Source organism: Jaculus jaculus, chromosome 5, assembly GCF_020740685.1.
Source record: "Jaculus jaculus isolate mJacJac1 chromosome 5, mJacJac1.mat.Y.cur, whole genome shotgun sequence".
Lineage (NCBI taxonomy): Eukaryota > Metazoa > Chordata > Mammalia > Rodentia > Dipodidae > Jaculus > Jaculus jaculus.
The window spans coordinates 107,693,307-107,717,849 of record NC_059106.1 but is presented as its reverse complement, the minus strand read 5'-3'; the positions used below and the strand labels follow the sequence as shown (position 1 = coordinate 107,717,849).

Genomic DNA, 24,543 nt, shown 5'->3' with positions numbered 1-24,543 from the left:
TCCCTTAGTCATAGTCCTCCCAGTGGGCTGGTTAAGATACATAGGTATATAAACATTTTTAGTGGCTTGTTACATATTGTCAACATTATTTTCAGTTTGTGTCAGTCAGTAGTACTCTCTCTAGCAGTTAGGAATGTGGCTATTTCCCTGTACTTTCCAAAACTATAAATACTAGGAGATAGGGATGTGCCTCCCACTTAATACAAGGGGCTGGACATCGTAGAGTACTTCCCTAGCATTTTTGAGGCCCTGGATTTGATCAACAAATCCACGTGCTTGTGAGCATGCACACATACAGCATTAAATACTGAGACTTTCTTCCTAACTTTGTAAATTTGATTAAAGAGTTCCTTTTTTAAAAATTAATTAAAATTATTTTTCTCAATTTTTATTAACATTTTCCATGATTATAAAACATATCCCATGGTAATACCCTCCCTCCCCCACTTTCCCCTTTGAAATTCCATTCTCCATCATATCCCCTCCCCCTCTCAATCAGTCCCTCTTTTATTTTGATGTCATGATCTTTTCCTCCTCTTATGATGGTCTTGTGTAGGTAGTGTCAGGCACTGTGAGGTCATGGATACCCAGGCCATTTTATGTCTGGAGGAGCATGTTGTAAGGAGTTGTACCCTTCCTTTGGCTCTTACATTCTTTCCACCACCTCTTCCGGATTAGACCCTGAGTAAAGAGTTTCTTTTTATATTTTAACTTGAATTCTTTTTTTTTATTTTACGAGATAGGGTCTCTAGCTCATACTGACCTGGAATTCACTATGGAGTCTTAAGGTGGCCTCGAACTCAAGGCGATCCTCCTACCTCTGCCTCCAGAGTACTGGGAATTAAAGGCGTGTGCCACCATGCCTGGCTTCTTTTTTAAAATTTTTATTTATTTGAGAGTGACAAACAGAGAGAGAAAGAAGCAGATAGAGAAAGGGCATGCCAGGGGCCCCAGCCACTGCAAACGAATTCCAGATGCATGTGTCACCTTGTGCATCTGGCTTACATGGATCCTGGGGAATTGAGCCTCAAACTAGAGCACAGGCAAGCGCTTAACTACTAAACCATCTCTCCAGCCTAACCCCCCACCAGCTCTTTTTTCAAATACTCATTTTTTTATATTTATTTATTTGAGAGGGAGAGTCAGAGAGAGAGAGTGAGAGAGAATATGGATGGGTACAACAGAGTCTCCAGCCATTGCAAACAAACTCCAGATGCATGTGCTACCTTGTGCATCTGGCTTACAAAGATCCTGGGGAATTGAACCTGAGTCCTTTGGCTTTGCAGGCAAGTGCCTTAACTGCTTAGCCAACCCTCCAGCCCAGAGGTGATATCTTTATCCAGATATTTTTTAAATTATGTATTTATTTATTTAAGAGAAAATGAATGGGCATGCCAGGGTCTGTTGTCACTGCAAATGAACTTGAGATGCATGCACCTTTTTGTGCATCGAATTTTACCTGGGTGCTGGGGAATTGAACCTTGAGCTTTAGGCTTTGCAAGCAAGTGCCTTTAACCACTGAGTCATCTCCCCAGCCCCCAAATCTTTATACAATTGTTAAAAATTTGGTAACATTTCTTCCATGCCATTTTATTCATTATCTCAATCAGAGCAGCCCTTTGGAGGTAGATGTCATTATTTCTGTGGTTGAGCAGAAGATGCTAAGTTGTAAAAGTCCAATAGCTTGTCAAGGTCAAGTAGCTGTTTTAAGCCCATTCATACCTTTGCCTCTTGTATCAGTTACTGTTTTTGTTGGTTTGACAGCATAGCTGATAGAAGCAACTTAAGGAGGAAAGATTTTTTTTTTTTTTATTTCACAGTTTGGAATTCTTCCAAAATGAGGTCTGCTGTTTGCCATCAATACAAAAGCAGTGTTTAACCTCACACGAAGCTCCAAAGGTAAAATGCTCACTCCAAAGGCTCATTTGTCTTTTTTTTTCTTGTTGCCAAAGGCTCACTAACCCCTAGCTGGTGGTGCTGGGAGGTTGTGGAACCTTTTGGACATGGAGCCTATTTAGCAGAAGTAGGGCCATAGGGTGGAGCTTATGGGGTATAGCCTGGCACCAGTTACCTCAAGAGCTCTCTGCTTACAGACTGGCCATGTCACGGAACCAGGTGCCTTGTGTTTCTGCTACCACAAAAAAGTTGCTCCTTCTGTGAACTTACATACCTTTTACAATCCTGTGTCTGAATTCTCCCCCACCTAGAGAGAGAAGAGATTTACATCCATGAGTGTAGGGTTCTATCAAATAAGATTAAGTACAGGCAGCTGTCTCCTGAGATAAGGTATTTACATATTGTCCATAGGGGTCAGGCTCAGAGTCACAGAATTCTTGTTAGCTACCATCAGTATAATCTCCCCTGCTGCAGTTTCAGAGGAGGGAAGAGCAACATCTATCACTTCACTGGAAGTCCTAGGTACATTTACATTTCTTATAGATATATTGATTATATTCCATCTAAACTAATATAAGCTAGAAACATTGAATATATGGTATTCCTTCAATATCCCAAGCTCTGGATTACAAGCATGCAACACCATGCCTGGCCTTGCTTTCTTTTTAGCTCATAATACTTGAATAACATTTACAAGTTAAGTAAAGGATTATTCCTAAAGTACAAGAACACTTGTCCAACCTTGCCTCAAAATCTTCTGGAAAGGAGTGACTTAGGGCTGAGGATGTAGCTTGGTTAATAGGGTGCTTGCTTAGCATGCTTAAAGCCCTGAGTTTATCCTCAGAACTGTACAAAAGAGGGCAGGATGGTATATGTTTAACAATCCAAGCACTTGGGAAGTAGAGGGAAGAGGATCAGAAGTTCAAGGTCATCCTCAGCTACATAGCAAGCCTGAGGCTAGTCTGGGCTACATGAGATTCTGTGTGTGTGTGTGTGTGTGTGTGTGTGTGAGAGAGAGAGAGAGAGAGAGAGAGAGAGAGAGGGAGAGAGAGAGCGCACCAGAGAGAACAAGTGTGACTTGCAGTAAAGTAATATGTCGTCAGTATCTCATAGCTTTTCACATCCTGTACACAAAAGAAGCTTCTAGAAGGGAAGCATACAGGAAGAACACTGGGAAAACCCAGAGCTCTAACACCAACTCTAACACCTTCACCCTCCCCCAACAATGTATTTTATACTTTATTGTTGTTTTTGTTATTTATCATACTGAATGTCATTTATTGCTTTAGACCACAGATCTGTGAACCTCCTGAACATACATTCTCAATCTTATTCAGTTTTGTTTTCCCAAAGTGAGGAGTTTGGCATGTAGTAAGAGATCATATTTTGACATTGAGCTGTAAAATCATCACAAATATTTATGCACATATGTAGCAGCCCATGTTTCTGAGGAACGAGGGCTAGGGGTTTCTATATAGCCAGAGAGAATCTAGAGTGACAGCAATAAGCATGTTACCATCTTAATCGTTCCTATACTGATTATAATTCCATATAAATGAAAGGCCAATATAATCATTTGACTTTTACTTCTACTCTGAGGTTTCAGTCCTAAGAAACAGCCATTGGTTGGTTGCCTGTGAAATGTGGTAAAGGAGGTCAGACATTTTCTCACATACTTCCCTCTGGGTTTTTGGAGCTCAAGATAAATGCCACAGTCTTCCTCTTCAAATAGGAATGTTATTTAGTGCTATAAGTATGGGAAGATCTTTTTTTTGATTTCCATTCATATCACTTGTGTATTCTTTCACAAAACAAAGATGAAAAGGCCTTCCAAGGCAAAGGCAATAAATGTGTTTCTCGTTGCCTGGAAGCACTGGCCTGAGTGTTTCTGTGAGCCTTGTGTGCCGTAGTGTCTGAGCCGCGGGGGAGGGGGGACACAACAATTAAGTGAAGTGCATTGTGTGGAATAGCTGGATTTTTGCTTCAGGTCATGGATGGACAAAGCAGTAGAGAGAAGAATTAGTAGGGTCTTCTGTCTTTGTTATCAATTTAAGTATGTGGCCCCATTAGTGGGCTTGAACCTGGCAGCTGGTAAAGACAGGAAACAGTCTGACCATCCAAAAGCTTATTCTTCAGGGCTCTTGGAAATGTTCTCTTTTCTCCCAGACAACAGTCTTGGAGAACAGGGCTGCGTGTTCTGGAAAGGCGTGGGTGGTGCTGGGCATCAGCACTGTCCTTCTGCTCTATCAAGGACGTTTCTGGAGTGCATGGAGGCGGGGAGTTGGCCATGGGGCTGATTCAGGCTCTGTTGCTTTATGAATTTGGGCAAGATTCTCTACCTCTCTCAGTTTTAGTTTCACCATCTGTAAATGTCTAGAGCCGGACTGGACGGTCTTGATGGATTTACCAGCTCTCATACATTGTGATCAGGTTGTGTTGGCTGAGGCTGCCATGGCTGGTACACGCCCACAACAGGAGGTGTCAGATGATGGTAGTGGGAACCTGCCACCACAGACTCTTACATAACCTTTCTGAGTATCAGCTTTCTCATTGGTAAGACAAGGGTAATGACCCATAGTGAATTCAGTGCTTGGCCTGAGGTCCTGTCCAGTGGTATGATCAAGCTGACAAGATTTCTAGGACAGGGTGCAGAGGAGGCTTGTGTGTTCCAAGTTCCTGGATCCACTCTTCCTGCTTTACGTATACTCACATTTCACCAAAAATTCCTGCCTGGTGGATGATCCATTTCTCTTGTTTCTCTTCCCATTTACTAGGATAATGAGGTTCCCAGAAGTTAAATGTCTTGTGCAAGGTCACCTAACACACTTGGTGGTACAGTTAAAAAAGGAACCAGGTTTGTTTTATTCCACACTATTCTTTTCTGTTTCACATGGTCTCCTGCTGAAAATGCCATTTCCATTTGGGCTACATCAAAATTCAAAACTTTGTACAAAGGACACTACCAGCAGAATATAGAATGGGAAAAATACTGTCAAGATGATATATTGGATAGAGGATTACTTCCAGAACATATAATGAATGTACAATACTCAACAAACACAAGTAACTTGGTTGAAAAATGTACAAAAGGGCCAGGTGTGGTGGCACACGCCTTTAATCCCAGTGCTTGGGAGGCAGAGGAGGGAGGATCACCATGAGTTCAAGGCTACCCTGAGACTACATAGTGAATTCCAGGTCAACCTGGGCTACAGTGAGACCCTACCTCAAAAAACAAACAAACAAAAAATGTACAAAAGGGCTAGAGAGATGGCTTAGTGGTTAAGGTGCTTGTCTGCAAAGCCAAAGGACCTAGGTTTGATTCCCCAGAACCCACATAACCCATATGCACAAGGTGGCCCATGCATCTGAAGTTCATTTGCAGCAGTTGGAGGCTCTGGCATGTCCATTCTCTCTCTCAAATAAATAAAAATATTTATTAAAAATGTACAAAATCCTAGGGAGGGGCTGGAGAGATAGTTCAGTGCTTAAGGAGCTTGCTTGCAATACCTAACAGCCTGGGTTCCATATCCTAGTACCCACATTAAGCCAAACGCACAAAGTGGCACATGTCTCCAGAGTTTGTTTGCAATGGCAGGTGGCCCTGGTGTGCCTATTGTCTCTCGTTTTCTCTCTCTGTTTATAAATAAATAATAAATATTTTATTTTTATTTCTTTAACAGAGAAAGAGGGAGAGAGAGTGAGAGAATGGGTGCACCAGGGCCTCCAGCCACTGCAGACAAACTCCAGATATGTGCATCCCCTTGTGCATCTGGCTAACTTGGATCTTAGGGAATTGAACCTGGGTCCTTTGGCTTTGCAGGCAAACACCTTAACTGCTAAGCTATCACTCCAGCCCAAGAAATATTTTTTAACTTTTATTTTTATTTTATTTTCTTTATTTGCAAGCATAAAGAGAGAGGTAGAAAGAAGATACACAGAGAGAATGAGCACACCAGGGCCTCTAACCACTGCAAATGAACTCCAGAGGTATGCGCCTCCTTGTGCATCTGGCTTACATGGGTACTGGGGAGTTGAACCTGGGCCCTTTGTCTTTGCAGGCAAGTGTCTTAACTGCTAAGCCAGCTCTCCAGTCCCAAGAAATATTTTTTAAAAAGACTAGGGAGGGCTGTAAATGTAACTCAGTGACGGAGCACTTGCCTAGCATACATACACAAGACCCGGAGTTCAATCCCCAGCATCTCCCAAACAATAGAAAATACACAGCCTCCTCAGCTAAACAACTGGGCTGAACACCAAATAGGTGGCCTTAGTGTTGCTTCTTACAAGACTTCACTAGAGCGCTGGACCTGCTGGTGCTGCAGTAGGGAGGCTAAGGCAAGAAGACAAGTTAAAACTGGCTCTGTACATACTGAGACATGACTAAAAATAAGTAGATTCAGTTGGAATTTCCCCCAAAAGGATATGCAAGCAACCAATAAACACATGAACAAAAGTTCAGCATTGCTAATCATTAAAAAAATACAATTGAAAACCATAGTGATACACTATTGCACATCTATTAGAATGGACGTTATTAAAATAGCAGAGCATGGATGCTGGAGGTCTGAACTCTGGTTATCACATTTGCACAGCATTTTATTCACTTAGTCATCTCCCCAACTTGGTTGTGTATTTTTTTTTTTTGAGACAAGGTTTCTTATAGTCCAAGCTGGCATTGAATATGGTGTGTAGCTAAGGATAATCTTGAACTCTTTTTTTTTTCTTTCACAATTTTTATTAACATTTTCCATGATTATAAAATATATCCCATGGTAATACCATCTGCCCCGCACTTTCCCCATTGAAATTCCATTCTCCATCATATTACCTCCCCATCTCAATCATTGTAGTTGCATATATACAATACCAAATTATTAAGTACCCTCCTCGCTTTCTATTCCCTTTATATCTCCTTTTTAACTTACTGGCCTCTGCTACTAAGTATTTTCCTTCTCACACAGAAGCCCAGTCATCTGTAGCTAGGATCCACATATGAGGGAGAACATGTGGTGCTTGGCTTTCTGGGCCTGAGTTACCTCACTTAGTATAATACTTTCCAGATCTATACATTTTTCTGCAAATTTCATAACTTCATTTTTCTTTACCACTGAGTAGAACTCCATTGTATAAATGTGCCACATCTTCATTATCCACTCATCAGTTGAGGGAAATCTAGACTGGTTCCATTTCACAGCTATTGTGAATTGAGTAGCAATAAACATGGTTGAGCACGTACTTCTAAGGAAATGAGATGAGTCCTTAGGATATATGCCTAGGAGTGCTATAGCTGGGTCATATGGTAGATCAATCTTTAGCTGTTTTAGGAACCTCCACACTGATTTCCACAATGGCTGGACCAGATTGCATTCCCACCAGCAGTGTAGAAGGGTTCCTTTTTTCCACATCCCCACCAACATTTATGATCATTTGTTTTCATGATGGTAGCCAATCTGAATGGAGTGAGATGGAATCTCAATGTAGTTTTAATCTGTATTTCCCTGATGATTAGTGGTGTAGAACATTTTTTTAGATGCTTATATGCCATTCGTATTTCTTCCTTTGAGAATGCTCTATTTAGCTCCATAACCTATTTTTTGATTGGCTTGTTTGATTCCTTATTATTTAACTTTTTGAGTTCTTTGTATATCCTAGATATTAATCCTCTATCAGATATATAGCTGGAAAAAAATTTTCCCATTCTGTAGGTTGCCTCTTTGCTTTTTTCACTGTGTCCTTTGCAGTGCGAAATCTTTGTAATTTCATGAGGTCCCAGTGATTAATCTGTGGTTTTATTGCCTGAGCAACTGGGGTTGTATTCAGAAAGTCTTTGCCAAGACCAATATGTTGAAGGGATTCCCCTGCTTTATCCTCTGGCAGTTTCAGAGTTTCAGGTCTGATGTTAAGGTCTTTAATCCATTTGGACTTAATTCTTGTGCAGGGAGAGAGAGAAGAATCTATTTTCATCCTTCTACAGATATATATCCAGTTTTCCCAACACCATTTGCTGAAGAGGCTGTCTTTTCTCCAATGAGTAATTTTGCCATTTTTATCGAATATCAGGTGGCTATAGCTACCTGGACTTACGTCTGGGTCCTCTATTCTGTTCCACTGATCTACATGTCTGTTTTTGTGCCAGTACCATGCTGTTTTGGTTACTATAACTCTGTAGTATAGGTTAAAATCAGGTATGGTGATAGCTCCTGACTTATTTTTGTTGCTCAGTATTATTTTAGATATTCGAGTTTTTTTGTGATTCCAAATGAATTTTTGGATTGTTTTTTCTATTTCCATGAAGAATGCCTTTGGAATTTTGATGGGGATTGCATTAAATGTGTAGATTGCTTTAGGTAAGATTTGGCATTTTCACAATATTGATTCTTCCCATCCAGGAACAAGGGATGTTTTTCCACCTCCTAGTGTCTTTTGCAATTTCTCGCTTGAGTGTTTTAAGGTTCTCATTGTAGAGATTCTTTATTTCTGTGGCTATGTTTATTCCAAGGTACTTTTTTTTTTTGTTGCAATTGTGAATGGGAGTGATTTTGTGATTTCATCCTCTGTGTGTTTGTTGTTAGCATATATGAAGCCTACTGTTTTCTGTGTATTTATTTTGTAGCCTGCTACATGGCTGTAGGTTTTGATCAGCTCTAACAGTTTGGTAGTAGAGTCTTTAGGGTCCTTTATGTATAGAATCATGTCATCTGCAAATAATGATAACTTGAACTCTTCCTTTCCAATTTGTATCCCTTTTATGTGTGTCTCTTGCCTTATTGCTATGGCTAAGACTTCCAAAACTATATTAAATAAGAGTGGGGACAGTGGACACCCTCGTCTTGTTCCTGATTTTAGTAGAAAAGCTTCCAGGTTTTCCCCATTTAGTAATATGTTAGCTGTAGGCTTGTCATAAATAGCTTTTGTTATATTGATATATGTTCCTTCTATTCCCAGTCTCTGTAGGACTTTTATCAGGAAGTGATGTTGGATTTTGTCAAATACTTTCTCTGCATCTAATGAGATGATCATGTGATTTTTGTCCTTCAACCCATTTATATAATGTATTACATTTATAGATTTGTGTATATTGAACCATCCCTGCTTCTCTGGGATAAAGCCTACTTGGTCAGGGTGAAAGATCTTTTTGATATATTCTTGTATTCTGTTTGCCAATATTTTACTGAGAATTTTTTTTTAATTTATTTATTTATTTGAGAGGGACAGACACAGAGAGAAAGACAAAGGGAGAGAGAGAGAATGGGCGCGCCAGGGCTTCCAGCCTTTGCAAATGAACTCCAGACGCGTGCGCCCCCTTGTGCATCTGGCTAACGTGGGACCTGGGGAACCAAGCCTTGAACCGGGGTCCTTAGGCTTCACAGGCAAGCGCTTAACCGCTAAGCCATCACTCTAGCCCTTACTGAGAATTTTTGCATCTATGTTCATGAGGGTGATTGGTCTGTAATTTTCTTTTTTTGTTCTATCTTTGCCTGGTTTTGGTATCAGGGTGATGCTGGTTTCATAGAAGTTGTTTGGTAGAATTCCTTCTTTTCTATTTCCTGGAAAAGCTTAAGAAGCAATGGTGTTAGCTCTTACTTGAAGGTCTGGTAAAATTCAGCAGTGAATCCATCTCGGCCAGGGCTTTTTTTAGTTGGGATATTTTTGATAACTGTTCGGATCTCCATGCTTGTTATAGGTCTATTTAAGTGATTAACCTCATCTTGATTTAATATAGGTAGGTCATATAAATCAAGGAACTCATCCATTTATTTCAGATTTTCATAGTTTATGGAGTATATGCTTTTATAGTATATCCCTATGATTTTTTGAATTTCTCTGTCATCTGTTGTGATGTTACTTTTTCATCTCTGATTTTATTAATTTGTGTCTCTTCTGTCTTTCTTTTGGTCACATTTGCTAAGGGTTTATCAATCTTGTTTATCCTTTCAAAGAACCAACTCTTTGTTTCATTAATTCTTTGGATTGTTTTTTTGTTTCTATTTCATTGATTTCTGCCCTAATCTTCATTATTTCTTCCTGTTTACTGATTTTTGGTTTGCCTTGTTCTTGTTTTTCCAAGGCTTTAAGGTAAAGCATTAGGTCATTTATTTGCAACCTTTCTAATTTCTTAATGTAGGCACTTAAGCTATAAATTTACCTCTTAGAACTGCCTTCAATGTGTCTCAGAGATTTTGGTATGTTGTGTTCTCATTATCGTTTGACTCTACAAATTTTTTGATTTCCTTCTTGATTTCTTCATTGATCCATTCATCATTTAGTAGTGTATTGTTTAGTTTCCATGATTTTGTGTATGCTCTATAGCCTTTCTTGCTACTGATTTGTAGTTTAATTCCATTGTTATCAGATAGAATGCAAGGAATTATTTCAGTTTTCCTGAATTTGTTAAGATTAGCTTTGTGTCCTAAAATATGGTCAATTTTAGATAATGTTCTATGTGCTGCTGAAAAGAATGTATATTCTGCAGCATTTGAATGAAATGTCCTGTATATATCTGTTAGGTCCATTCCTTATATGACCTCATTTAGTCCAGATGCCTCTGCTTATTTCTTCCTAGGATGACCTGTCAATTGATGAGAGTGGGGTGTTAAAGTCACCCACCACCACTGTGTTTGGTGTTATCTGTGACCTTAGTTCTAATAGTGTGTGTTTGATGAATTTTGGAACCCCCATGTTAGGTGCATATATGTTTAGGATTGTAATGTCCTCCTGTTGGAGTGTGCCCTTAATCAATATAAAGTGACCTTCCTTATCTTTCTTGACTAACGTTGGACTGAAGTCTATCTTGTCAGATATTAGGATAGCAACCCCTGCTTGTTTTCTAGGCCCATTTGCTTGAAACACTGTTTTCCAACCTTTCACCCTAAGATAATGTCTATCCTTTGTAGAAAGGTGAGTTTCTTGGAGACAGCAAATTGTAGGATCCTGCTTTTTAACCCAGTCTGCAAACCTATGTCTTTTGGTTGGGGCTTTGAGGCTGTTGATATTAAGAGATATTATTGAAAGGTGTGTATTTACGTTTGCCGTTTTTTTTTTTTTTTTTTTTTTGGTGGTTCCGGGTCTACCTTTGCTCTGTTGTGTTAACTAGTATTTGAGTATTGCTTGTTTTTCCATATTCCTTATATGTGCGCTTTTCCTTTTCTTCAGCATGGAGGATTCTATCAAGTATTTTCTGTAGAGCTGGTTTTGTCTTCAAATACTCCTTTAACCTGCTTTTGTCATGGAATGTCCTTATTTCTCCGTCTATTTGAATGGATAGCTTTGCAGGATAAAGTAACCTTGGTTGACAGTTGTTATCTTTCAGAACTTGGCTTATTTCACTCCAAGCCCTTCTTGCTTTTGAAGTTTGTGTTGAATAATCTGCTGTGATCCTGATGGGCTTGCCTTTGTAGGTAACTTGATTTTTCTCTCTAACTGCTTTCAAGATTTTTTCTTTGGGTGTTGTGTTTGGTAGTTTGTGTTTGGACAGGTTCTTTCCAGGTTTTGTCTGGCTGGGGTTCTAAAGGCTTCCTGTATCTGCATTGGCACCGCTTTCTCAATTTGGGGGAAGTTTTCTTCTATGATTTTGTTGAAGATGCCTACTATGCCTTTGGAGTGGAATTCTTCTCCTTCTACTATGCCCTTAATTCTTATGTTTGATCTTTTGATAGTGTCCTGAATATTTGAAATTCCCAGTCATACTTTTCTATAAGTTTGTCTTTCTCTTTGTTGGACTGTATTAGATCTGCCACCTGGTCTTCTAGCTTAGATATTCTGTCCTCTCCCTCATCCATTCTACCTGTGAGATTTTCTACAGAGTTTTTTATTTCATTAGCTGTGTTCTTCATTGCTCATAATCCTGACTGGTTTTTCTTTATCATTTCTCTTTCCTTATTTATGTCTTGTATTGCCTTCTTTATTTCATTAAATTGGTGTTCTGCGTCTTCTTTGATTTCCTCTTTGATTCCTTTGATTTCTTCTTTGATTCCTTTGATTTGTTCTTTGACTTCTTTGGCCATATTTACAATCATTCTTTTAAAATCTTTTTCAGACATTTCCTCTAAATTGTTCTCACTGGAGGTCATTTCTGATGCATTAATACTTTTAGGTGGATTTATATTGTCTTGCTTTTTAGTGTTTCTTGTGTTATAATCTATATATTTTTGCACTTGGATTAAGTTAATGCTTGTATTTTCTAGCTAGCTGGGTATTCTTAGCTGTATCAATTGATTTGATGTTAAATATTTTCAGGGTAGGAGCTTAAGGTGTTAGGTGTGGCTCTTAAGACTCTCAGAGTATCTACAAAGGTGTTCCTAGGGGTTGAGTTTCCCTGCTATGGGAGTATTCAAGTAGGCTGAGTGGAATAAAATACAGGTAGATTCTAAAATTTAACTAAACACTGTACACATTCAATCAAAAACACCACCGAGTATTTATGCAAGAGTAGTTATTATAACAACCAGATCCTCTATCAACAAAGAGGTTAAGATTTCTGGTCCTTTGAGGGATCCAAGTCAGCTTGTGACCAAGTGAGACTCTTCCCTGGTGCAATCCCAGTTACCTTGGATGATTTTGGTCTCAGTCAAGTTGCTGCCTGTCATTGGGCTGCTGTTCTAATTTCTGGAGCTGGGCACCAGCTTTTCCTGTGGGGCAAACCGAACCTGGCAACTGTGGCCCTGCAGAATGGCACCCCCGCTGCTGGAACTGCTACTGCTGCTGCTGGATCTATCACCGGTGCTGCTAAAGCTGCCGCTGCTGGGTCTGTTGCTGCTGCTGCTGGATCCACCGCTGCTGCCGTCACTGCTGCTGCTGTTGCTGTTGGAGCTGCCACTGGTGGAGTTGCTGTTGCTGCCGCTGAGGCTGCTGCTGCTGGATCTGCTGCTGCTGCTGCTGAAGCTGCCGCTACTGGATCCGCTGCTGGTTGGGCCGCTGTTGCAGGTGTTGGAGCCGCTGATGTTGCTGCTGGACTCTGTTCCTGCTTGGATCCCGCTGTCAGCTCAAGTTGACATGGCTGGTTCCGGGACCGCTGCTCTGTTCGCCTGAGCTCAGGCGATAGGGGAGGGGAAGGAGCCGCAGCTGCTCTGGTTCTCTCGCTGCTCCACGTGTTCTTCTACCTCGCGGTCTGCTCCTCCATTGTTCACTGCCGCTCTCCCTTCATGTTTCGTGAGTTGCGGAGAGCACCGGTGTGAGGGGAAGCTCCCGCACCTGGCTTTTCCTGTGGCTCGAGCCAAGCCTGGCGGCTCTGGTGCACAGCAGCTGCCACTGTTGGTGGACTTGCTGGGGCCACTTTTGCCGGCCTGTGCATGCTCTGGATGATCTGGATCTCTCCTTCTCTGCTGCCATTTCAATTTCCTATACACCTCGCTTTTTAGTAAAAGTATGTATTTTGCTGAGTATTTTTGGTCTTTTTCCCCCCTAGGCTGCGTGGGCATGGTACCTATGCTGCCATCTTAACCAGAAGTCCAACCTTGAACTCTTGATCTTCCTGTCTTCATCTCCCAAGTGCTTGACTCTTGAAGTACCATTTTTAAATACAGAAAGTTTACATATAAAGAAGATTAAAGGCATGTTTGTTGCTGTGTTTAGTGAAAGTAACTGGAGGAATTATTATCAGCTTTAGATGGTAGGGATGGTCTGAGTTAACAGCAAATGTACTCTCATCCTGGGGAATGTCTCAAAGAACTGGCCATGATCCTGGGCAGAAAAGTTGAGGTGCCATGAGGTGTCCCTCACTATCAATGGGGAGAGGAGATCCAGGCATATTCCACAGAAGATAAATGTGAATTGGAACTGAGCCGTAAGAGTTGAGTCCTTGAATTATGGGTTGAATTTTGATTGAGCTGCCTCACATGGGTGACTCTAGATGGCCTGCTTTGAAGTAAGCAACAATTTTTACTTACAAAAACAAGAGAAAAATGATGAGAGGAAGGAAGAGAGAGCTAATACCACACTCATGAACAGCCTATGATCATAGGTACTCTAGCTTTGATAGAAACATGGTAGAACTCCAACAGTGGTTAATTGTGGGCAAGAAGATCATGAATGATTTTAATTTACTTTTATTTTGTAATTTCCATACTTTGTATAAATGAGCATTTTAATGTCAGAGCATAAATAGAATTAAAAGTATTTTTCATCCCCAGTGACCTTGTGGGTAGTTGTCTACAATCTTCTAATTATGCTTAGACGTAATTATGCAAGGATACATGCAAAAACACAAGTCTCTGTTGATCGGAATTAGATCCCAGTTGGATGGAGGATTGGTTAAAAAGGGGAACTTGTGAGGAGATTGGAATTGTCCTGACTCTTGTCTGGGTAGTGGTCATATAAGCATAAGGACATTTGTCAAAACTCACCAGTGATGAACTCTTGAAATCTGAGCACCTTTTTTTAAAAATTGTTTTTGTTTTCATTTTTATTTATTTATTTGAGAGCAACACACACAGAGAGAAAGAGACAGAGAGAGGGAGAGGGGGAGGGAGAATGGGTGCACCAGGGCCTCCAGCCACTGCAAACAAACTCCAGATGCATGCACCCCCTTGTGCATCTGGCTAACGTGGGTCCTAGGGAATCGAGCCTTGAACTGGGGTCCTTAGGCTTCACAGGCAAGCGCTTAACCGCTAAGCCATCTCTCCAGCCCTCTGAGCACCTTTTGCATGTTAATGAAATTGCAATAAAAATGTAGAAGAAGCCAAGCCTGTAGTCACAGCGCTGTTTTGTGACGCTGGCAGTGGGTGTGCCAAAAACAGCCAAGGACCTGTGCCAGCCTGCACCAGGACTCTTCTCCACAGTACAAGATGGCCCCTCTGCACCCTGGTGAAAGAAAGGGCTCATTGAGCACTTCTGGGCAAGGCCCATTCCATAAGACAGTATATGTGCTGTGCCAGGAAGTCCAGCCTATTGGCAGCTGGGAGACTGATGGTGCTAGCAGGATGGAGGAGGGCACAGAGCCCATAAATAGAGCCATCTGGGCATAGGGCTTGCCTCTTGAGCACCACCACCCATGTCAACTCTTACAGGACCCAAAATGACAAAGTGTGTCTCTACTAGGCCTTTAACACTGTCTCAGCCTCACTCAGACATGGCTGAGCTTGGTGTAGCTTGTGGGAAGGAGGGTTTTTATGACCTCACAGCCTGCTCAGCTTGTGGTCCTGTCATTCACATATTTTTTAAATTATTAAATTATTATATTTATTTAGGGAAAAACAGAACCAAGGGAAGGAAAATGAATATACCAGTGTGGCCTGAGAGCCCACCTGGTGGACCTGGAAAAGCCATAGAGAGGATAGAAAAGAAAGTACAGAGAGTTCATGTCATGTGAAGGACAGGAGGGGTAAGAGCCCATGTGAAAAATAGGTTTCAGGGGCCTCTGTCCTTGGCTTGGCTCAGCCAGGTCAAGACAAGGGAAAACTCATCAGAAGTTGGAGGTTCAAAAGTGGTCAGGCAGCCCAGCTCATTCACTTGTTTCTTTTTCTTTTTTAAAATATTTTATTATTTATTTGACAGAGAAGGAGGGAGAGAGAATGGGCACGCCAGGGCCTCCAGCCACTGCAAACAAACTCCAGACACATGCACCCCCTTGTGCATCTGGCTAACATGGGTCCTGGGGAATTGAACCTGGGTCCTTTGGCTTTGCAGGCAAATGCATTAGCCGCTAAGCCATCCCTCCAGCCTTCACCTGTTTTTTAATAATGTGCTGGTAACATCTCTGTGCAAAGGCCTATGTCTCATTGGCTAAATGATAAATTTTTCTCTAATGACACATTGAAATGAGTAAATCTCAGTGTCTCCCTTGCAGACCACAGGCTAAATGTGAAACTTGGACAGCCCTGGGTTTGAATCGAGCTACCCTGCTTAGTAACTTATGTGACTTTGAAAATGCTACTTAAATGCTTTAAGACTTATTTTCCTCATCTGTAAAGTGGGACAACAGATGCCCCTCAGTGCCATTGGGAGGATTAAATAAAACATCCAAACCTCCTTACAGCTTTTGACCCCCAGAGAGATCTGTAGTGAATAGTAGCTGGTTTTGATGTTAATAGGCAAGACTGCGTTACACATTTTCCCATCAGCCCATTCTTTCTGAAGTAAGAGGGCCTCCTCCCCAGAGGCCAGAAGGAAGGATGTGCTTAGACTCATTGAGAGCTTTGGAGGAGCGCTTTTCCCACCCCATCTGTTCTTCCCTGCTTGTGGTGGGCAGCATATGTTGAGGGACTGCTCCTCAGGAGGTGTAACAGAATGCCCATGTGCACCAGAGTTGCTCCATCAAAAATGGGTTTTGCATTGCGGAAGAGGTAGCAGAAAGAGTGTAAGAGCCAAAGGAAGGGTAGGACTCCTTACAACATGCTCTCCAAACACAAAATGGCCTGGATATCCATGACCTCGCAGTGCCTCTGACACTACCTACACGAGACTTGTATAGTAGGAGGAAACGATGACATCAAAATAGAGACTGATTGAGAGGGGAAAATGTATGATGGAGAGTGGAGTTGCAATGGGGAAAGTGGGGGAAGGGAGGAAATTACTATGGGTTATTGTCTATTATTATGGAAGTTGTCAATAATAGTAATAAAGCTAAAAAAATGGGTTTTGGCTGGGTATGGTGGCACATACCTTTAATCCCAGCACTTGGGAGGCAGAGGTAGGAGGATCACCATGAGTTTGAGGCCAGTCTGAGACTACATAGTAAATTCTCAGCCTAGACTAGAAAACCCCCCAAAAAAAGGGGGGGTTATCCCCTCTTGGACTGCTATTTACTTGGTGTTTTTTAGTAGGGCTCAACTAGTACTTTGTATTTTTGCAGAAATCTTATGCTTGTTCCTGATTCTGTTTTGCATTTCAAAAACACTATTTCTGGGTTGGAGAGATGGCTCAGTGGTTAAGACACTTGCATGCAAAGCCGTGTGTGTGTGTGTGTGTGTGTGTGTGTGTGTGACTTTTTTAAAGCATTGCTGGGCTGGAGGGATGGCTTAGCAGTTAAGGCATTTGCCTGTAAAGCCAAAGGACACAGGCTCGATTACCCAGGATCCACATTAGCCAGATGCACAAGGGGGGCACATGTGTCTGGAGTTCATTTGCAGTCGCTAGAGGCTCTGGTGAACCCATTCTCTCACTCTCTCACTTTCTCTCCCTCTTTCTCTGTCAAACAAATAAATAAATATTTAAAAAGCATTGCTTCTGAAATTTCCCTTTGGCATGGTGACCACCCTGGTCTTGGCTTTACGTTTTAGCTGCCCTGGCACAGTGCCTGATTTGTGTTCTGCAACAGACTCCCTGGTTATACATTTGGATGTCTGAATGATTGATCTTGGATTCTTAGCCTGAAGAGTCTGTGTCTGAAATCTGTTGTCTGTATATTTAAAGCACTCACACTTGCTCTTAATCAATTTGGCACCATAACAATAAAGCTTCCTCTGGGTTCTATATTTAATACTGTGTGTTCATTTGGCAAGCTAGAGGTGAGTAACCCTGCTTTTTATAGGCTGCCTTTTTGACCACAATAGGAAATAGGTATATTTTGGGAAAGGGGAAAGCGAAATGTGTTGCATAGTCCAAGTTCTGCTCCCACTTCTTAGTTCCCAGCTTAGACCAAATCACCAGTGTGAAATTGTGAATGCTATAGTGTTTTCATGGGGGTAGATTCTGGATTCTGCAAGCTTTTTGACAGTAGGAGTGATTTATTGGAGTGCTTTTAACCCCCCATAGTTCACATGCACAGGAAAAAAAATAAATCAACTACTACACTGTGATTCCCTGTGAGGAGCTCAGATTGCCTTACACAAGAGCTACACAGAGACATGCCTCCATTCTCACTGGTATATCTGGGGGTTAAAGGCTTGCAGACACTTCCCTCCATAAGTGTAACCATTATACTCTATCCTGAGAAGTGGTATTTACAGAGTACTCTACTAAGGTATAGAGTAAAATAGCAGCAGTGTTCCATTGCAGTAGCCCGATCATCACAGCTACAAAACACAAAGCTGCAGGGCCTCTGGTCCATAGCTTCAAGCCATGAGGTAGGTGTCAGGCTACCTGAGCAGTTCAGTCCTGGCCTGGTTTGCACACTTGCTGTTGGAAGTAGTCTGCAGGGATTCCCAGCTGGCCAGCAGCCTGACCACCTGATCTACATGGACTTTTCATTGTTAAAGCAGCAAGTCATATAGTAGTTTAGGATGCTCCTTGAGCCAGCAGTCATTGCGGCTGAGGTCACACCTTTCCTCTTTTTCTAATCACTCCTTACTTTCTCTGTTTGAAATTCTCTAGAAGGTGGACAGTGGAGGCCTCATGGCCAGCTGTGTGCTGCTGCCTTCTTCCCTATTCTCGCTGTTTTCCTCTGCAGCCATTTTCCCTCGTTTCCAGCTGCCAGGGCATGGTGCCCCTTGGATTCTCACCTTCCTCTGTGACTGTAGGCCTCTGCTTCTTGGCTGGCCCAGTCTACCCACATCACATATTAATCCAGTCACTGTGGCCAGGGCAGTACTCTGAGGTTCTGCCTGCAGCCCCCTGCCCTTCTCTGGTGTGTGTGTCCATGTGTGTGCATGCACATGTTCATGTGTATGAGTGCAGGTGTGCACATGCCTATTGAATGCTCTAGAAGTCGGAGGACAGCTCTGGTTAGTCTTCACCTTCTGCCTTGTTTAAGCAGGATCTCTTGTTCTTGTTTTTATTCACTACTACATTACCTAAGCTAACTGGTCCATGAGCTGCTAGGGGGAAAAGCCATCAATGTGGGGGGCTTACAAAAGCTAGCTAATGGCTTCTGGCTTTCATATGGGGTCCGAGGATGGGAAGTCAGGTACTCATGCTTGTATGGTAAAAGCACTTTTTCTACTGAGCCATCTCTCCAGTCCCCTTTCCCTACCTTTAGATGTCTCCCTTACAAGTCCCAACCACTAGTCCCCTAGCTGTCAACTATTCAGTTACCGTCATGGGGGAAGGAAGGAGAGGGAGGCAGCATTTAGCCTGTGTTCAGCTTTCCTTATCTGGAGTCCTTGACTCATCTTGGATGTCGTCACTCAGCCCACTGGGCTGTGGGTTAAGTGGACACTAGGTGGAACTGTGGAGCTCTCTGCTTTCCTCCTCACTTATGTGTGTGCACACATGCATACGTGTGGAGGACAGAGAACAACTTCAGGTGTTATTTCTCAGGCACTACCTACTTTTTTAGGTGGCGCATGCCTTTAATCCCAGCACTCAGGAGGCAGAGGTAGGAGGATCGCTGTGAGTTCAAGGCTACCATGAGACTAGAGTGATTTCCAGGTCAGCCTGGGCTAGAGTGAAACCCTACCTCAGAAAAACCAAGAAAAAAAAATTATTCTTATTTATTTATCTTTTGAGAGGGAAAGAGTCAGAGAGAGAGAAAGAAAGAGTGGACCACTGCATACGAACTCCAGATGCATTTGCCACCTTGTGCATCTGGCCTATGTGAGTCATGGGGAATTGAACCTGGGTCCTTTGGCTTTGTAGGCAAGTGTCTTAACCACTAAGCCATCTCTCTAGCCCACTATCTACTGTTTTTGAGAAAGAATATCTCTCTGGTTGGGAGCTTGCCAAATAGTCTAGACTGACTAGCCAGTGGGCCCCAGAAATCTACCTGTTTCTGTCTCCTCAAGTGAGTACCTCTGTGTCTGATTTATATTATGTGGGTCCTGGGACCAAACTCAGATCTTCATATTTGCAAGGCAAGCACTTTACTGAGTGAGCTATCTCCTCATGCCTTCTCCCTTCCATTTTTTTTTCTTTTTTCTTTTTTCTTTTTCTTGCCTCCTTTGCACTTGCCTGCAGAGACCCTAGCTGCCCCACCCTCACATGTCACACCCTAACCCACGGTAAGTACCCTAAGTTTGTCACACCCCCAGCTGGGCACTTGTATTTCAGGGATTTATTTTGCTCCTTTTTCCAACGTTGCCAGAATCTTAATGACCTTCTAGGAGGGTCCAGACACACGCCACCCATCAATACCCTGGAAGTAGGTTTCTTACACATTTTTAAAAGCCTCTTAAAGGGTAACAGGGGCCAATACTGAGTAGCAATGACTGCTCTCTTCTCTTTCTTTTTTGTTTTTCAACAGGGTCTCTAGCCCAGACTGACCCTGAATTCCAGGAATTTACTATGTAGTCTCAGGGTAGCCTACCTCTGCCTCTCCAGTGCTGGGATTAAAAGCGTGCACCAGTACACCCAGCTTCTGCTTTCGCTTGGCAGGGCATCTCACCATGTGATCCCTACCAGTCCTTCCCGTGCTGCTAAAACTGACTAGACAGGCCAGCTGACTTTACTCAGAACATGTCTATTAACTGACTCCTCTGCACCTTTCTTGGTGCTATTCCCGCTGTCTAGAAAGCCTTCTGTGTCCATTATTTTTTTGTTGTTACTGTGAGAGAATACTTGAAAAACAAAATTGAGGGAACATTTCTTTATTATTATTTATTTTATTTGTTTGAGAGAAAGAGGCAGACAGAGAGCGAGTGAGAATGGGTACACTGGGGCCTTCAGCCAGTGCAACCAAACTCCAGATATGTGCTATCTTGTGCATCTGGCTTACATGGGTCTGGGGGAATTGAACCTGGGTCCTTTGGCCATTGCCTTAACCACTAAGCCATCTCTTCAGCCCAGGAACATTTATTTTGAGTCACAGTTTCAGAGGGTTGCAGTCCATCACAGACAGGAAGGCATGGCAGTAGGAACGTGAGGCAGTGGCAGATCACATGTCTGCTGATCAGGCAGTGCAGAGCAGGCCAGAACCGGGGGCAGGTGAAGCCGTCCATCAGTGCTCTACCCTTAGAGACCTACTTCCACCAGCGAGACCCCACCTCCTAAAGGCTCTACAGCCTTTAAAACTGCGCCTGGGGCTGGGGACCTAGTGTTCAAAACATGAGACTATGGGGAACATTTTAAGATTCAGGCCATAACACCTTCCTTTCTCCTTTGCCCCATCTCTGTGGAGGAGGATCAAAACTAAAATATCTCTGTCCTCTGCCTGTGACTCACCTGACTTGTATTGCAATGGCTGCCTGTGCACATGCTGTCACTCCAGGATGGTGGGAACTTGTGCCTTCTGTTTTTCTTTACCGTCCACCAAGTCTGTTACATTTGTGTGTGTGTGTGTGTGTGTGTGCAGCAGTAGAGGAAGCAACTTCTTGGTCTTGATTCAGCTCCTTTACATCAAATTTCCAGCAAGAACAGAATTAAGCTAGTCTAGAAAACTCTCTCTCTCTCTCTCTTTGTAACTCTAGAATTCCAAATCTTCAAATTCTTACCAGATTTTTAAAAAAAGATTTATTTTATTTTATTGATCTATTAGAGGCAGGGAGAGGGAGAGAATAGACATGTCAGGGCCTCCAGCCACTGCAAACAAACTCCAAATGAATGTGCCACTATGTACATCTGGCTTATGTGGGACCTGGAGAATCAAACCTGGGTACTTAGGCTTTGCAGGCAAGTGCCTTAACTTCTAAGCCATCTCTCCAGCCCCAGATTTTTTTAAATTTATTTGAGAGAGAGAGAATGAATAGGAGCACCAGAGCCTCCAGCCACTGCAAACAAACTCCAAATGAATGTGCCACTATGTACATCTGGCTTACGTGGGTCCTGGGGAATCAAACCTGGGTCCTTTGGCTTTGCAGGCAAATGCTTTAACTGCTAAGCCATCTCTCTAGCCCCCCAGATTTTTTTGGAAGCAAAGTCTCATTCTGTAGCTCAGGTTGATTTGGACCTCACTATGTGGCCCAAGCCTGAACTCATAGCAGTCCTCCTGCCTCAGCTTGCCAAGTGCTAGGATTACAAGCATGAGGCACCATGCCCAGTTTTTTTTTGGCGGGGGGGATTCAAGGTGAAGTCTTGGTGTAGCCCAGGCTGACCTGGAATTCTGGAATTCACTGTATAGTTTCAGAGTGGCCTTGAACTCACAGCAATCCTCCTACCTCTACCTCCCAAGTGCTAGGACTAAAGGTGTGTGCTACCACACCCGGCTTATGCCCAGCTTTTGTATTGTTGAGAGTTTTATTCTAAAGAGAAAATAAAGGAGAGAGTTTAAATTATATTTATCTTAAGTGAGTAATGGATAAAACATTTCTCTTTGGGGAGGAGGCAACTACAAACAAAAACCCAAAGTCCCAACTGTCTGGGGATGGCCTGTGAAGGTCTTCTATGGATGTGCTGTTCAGTGTGGCAGTCACTGCCAGGCCTGGATGGTCGTTTGTCCATTAAAAAGTAAATACATTAGTTAATCTGGATTTTTTTTTCTTCCAAGGCAGGGTCTCACTGTAGCTCAGGCTGACCTGGAATTCACTGTGTAGTCTCAGGCTGGCCTTGAACTTACAGCGATCCTCCTACTTCTGCCTCCTGAGTATTGGGGTGACAGGCGTGTGCCACCACACTTGGCCGTTCATCTGTTTTGTAGTTCAGAATTTTGTCCTGAAAATTACTCTTTGATACATAAAAACATAAATGTACATGTTATTTTTGTATGTGCGTGCATTTTTCTATGTTCATATGCGTATGAGTGCACATGTATGGGCATGTGAAAGCCAGAGGACAACCTTGGGTTTTCTTCTCAGAAACACTACAGACAATATGTTATGATATTAGCCCCTCCCACCACCTTTCCTTTTCCCCTTCCCAATTCTCCCCTCCACTGAATCCTTTCTCCTTTCCAGCAAGTCTCTCTCCTACTTATTTTATTCTGTTTTTTTTTCAAGGTAGGGTCTCACTCTAGCCCAGGCTGACTTGGAACACATTGTGATCCCAGGCTGGCCTCAGACTCACAGTGCTCCTCCTACCTCTGCCTCTCAATTGCTGGGATTAAAGGCATGAGCCACTACATCGGACTCTCTTCTATTTTGATATCATCATTTTTTTTTCATCCGATTTTGCAGATCTTGTATAGGGAGAGTCAGCCACTGTGAGACCATGACCACTTCATGTCTGGAAGACAGTATTGTGAGCTAGTCTCCCCTTCCTTTGACTCACATTCTTCTGCCACCTTTTTTCCAGTGACCCTGAATCTTGGAGGGTGTGATAGAAATGTTTCATTTAGTGCTGAAGTACTTAGGTGAGTTTTGAGTCATCCTAGTAGCCACCACCATTAAAAAGAAGCCTTTCTAACCAAAAATGGGGTCGCATTAATATATGGGGTGGGGTGATGCCTCAGAGGTTAAAGGCACTTGCTTGCAAAACATGATAGCCTTCATTCAATTCCCTAGTGCCCATGTAAAGCTAGATGCACAAAGTGGCACATGCAATGGCAAGAGGCCCTGAAGCACCCATTTTCTCCCTCTCTCCCACCTCTGCTTGCAAATAAATTTTAAAAATGGGCATAAACATAAGTATTTAAAGGATAGTTTGGTGGACATTTAGCCAGACAATAGTAGCAGTTTCTCCTACTAGGACTTATGACTTCCCCAGTCTTAGGCTGCTTTTTTTTTTTTTTCTTTTTTGAGGCAAGCCAAACAGACTGGCCTTTTTATAAAATGACAGAGAGAGAGAAAGAGAGAATTGGCATGGCAGGGCCTCCTATAATCAAACTCCAGATGCGCGCACCACCTTGTACACATGTGTGACCTTGCATGCTTGTGTCACCTTGTATGTCTAGCTTACGTGGGATCTGGGGAGTCGAACATGGATCCCTAAGCTTTTTTTTTTTTTTTTTTTGCTAAGACAACTCTCCAGCCCAGCCATAGGCGTTTTGATTTAGGTTCTCAGTACCACGCACAGATTCCCTCCCATGGAATGGGCCTTAAGTCCAATCAGAGCATTTAGTTTCCCCCGTAACAAACATGCCACCTGTTGTAATTAGCTCTCCATTGCTGGGATAAACTTCCAAAACAGACACAGTTTATGGGAGGAAGGGATTTATTTGAAGCTTGCAGATCCAGGGGAAGTTCCACTGATGGCAGACGAAGCTGGCCCCCTTTCACAGATCCAAGTAAAGAGACACCACACAGCCAGCATCACAATGAACTTGCAGCTACAGGACCCCAGAGCTCATACCTCTACATACCTTTGGGCTAGAAATCAGGTAGTCCCAGTGACACCTTCTCTAGTCAGGCAGCTAGCTGGAGGCAAGGTGTAGTAAGACATCTGAGTCTACTGGGGAACATGCATTCAAACTACCACACCACCACACCAGTTGGTACCTTTAGCCTGGCTGGGTAGCTGTAAAGCTTGCAGGGTCGACTGCCTGTTAAAACCATTGATGACTTTTCTCCTGCAACATACTCCATACATTTTCCAGCATTCTGCCAGCTAGTTAACAGGAAGGAGGCTTCCAGCTTAGTTCCAGCTTGACTTCTCAGTGGCCTGCAGCCCAAGCATATGGAGCCTCAGCAATTAGGTGCTCTGTAGTTTTTACTACCCACATCTTTTTGAGGTCTGTCAACCATTGGCCTGAAGCTCATCAGTTAGACAATACTGACTAGCCAGTGAGCTCCAGGGCCTCCTATCTCTGCCTTCGTCAGATTGCAACTGTGTGCCACTGCATCCAGCAGGTTTTTTTTTTTTTTTTTTTTTTTTTTTCGAGGTAGCCCAGACTGACCTGTAATTCACTGTGTAGTCTCAGGATGGCCTTGAACTCTCCACATCCTCCTACCTTGGCCACCTGAGTGCTGGGATTAAAGGTGTGCGCCACTGTGCCCAGCTACCCAGCAGTTTTTACATGGGTCTTGG

At 42.7% G+C, this 24,543-nt stretch overlaps 1 protein-coding gene across 1 annotated transcript in view; it reads left to right on the top strand.

Annotated features, from left to right (window-relative positions):
• Window positions 1–24,543, top strand: part of Efr3b (EFR3 homolog B) — a 118,708-nt gene that overhangs the window by 6,910 nt on the left and 87,255 nt on the right. The window lies entirely within an intron of this gene.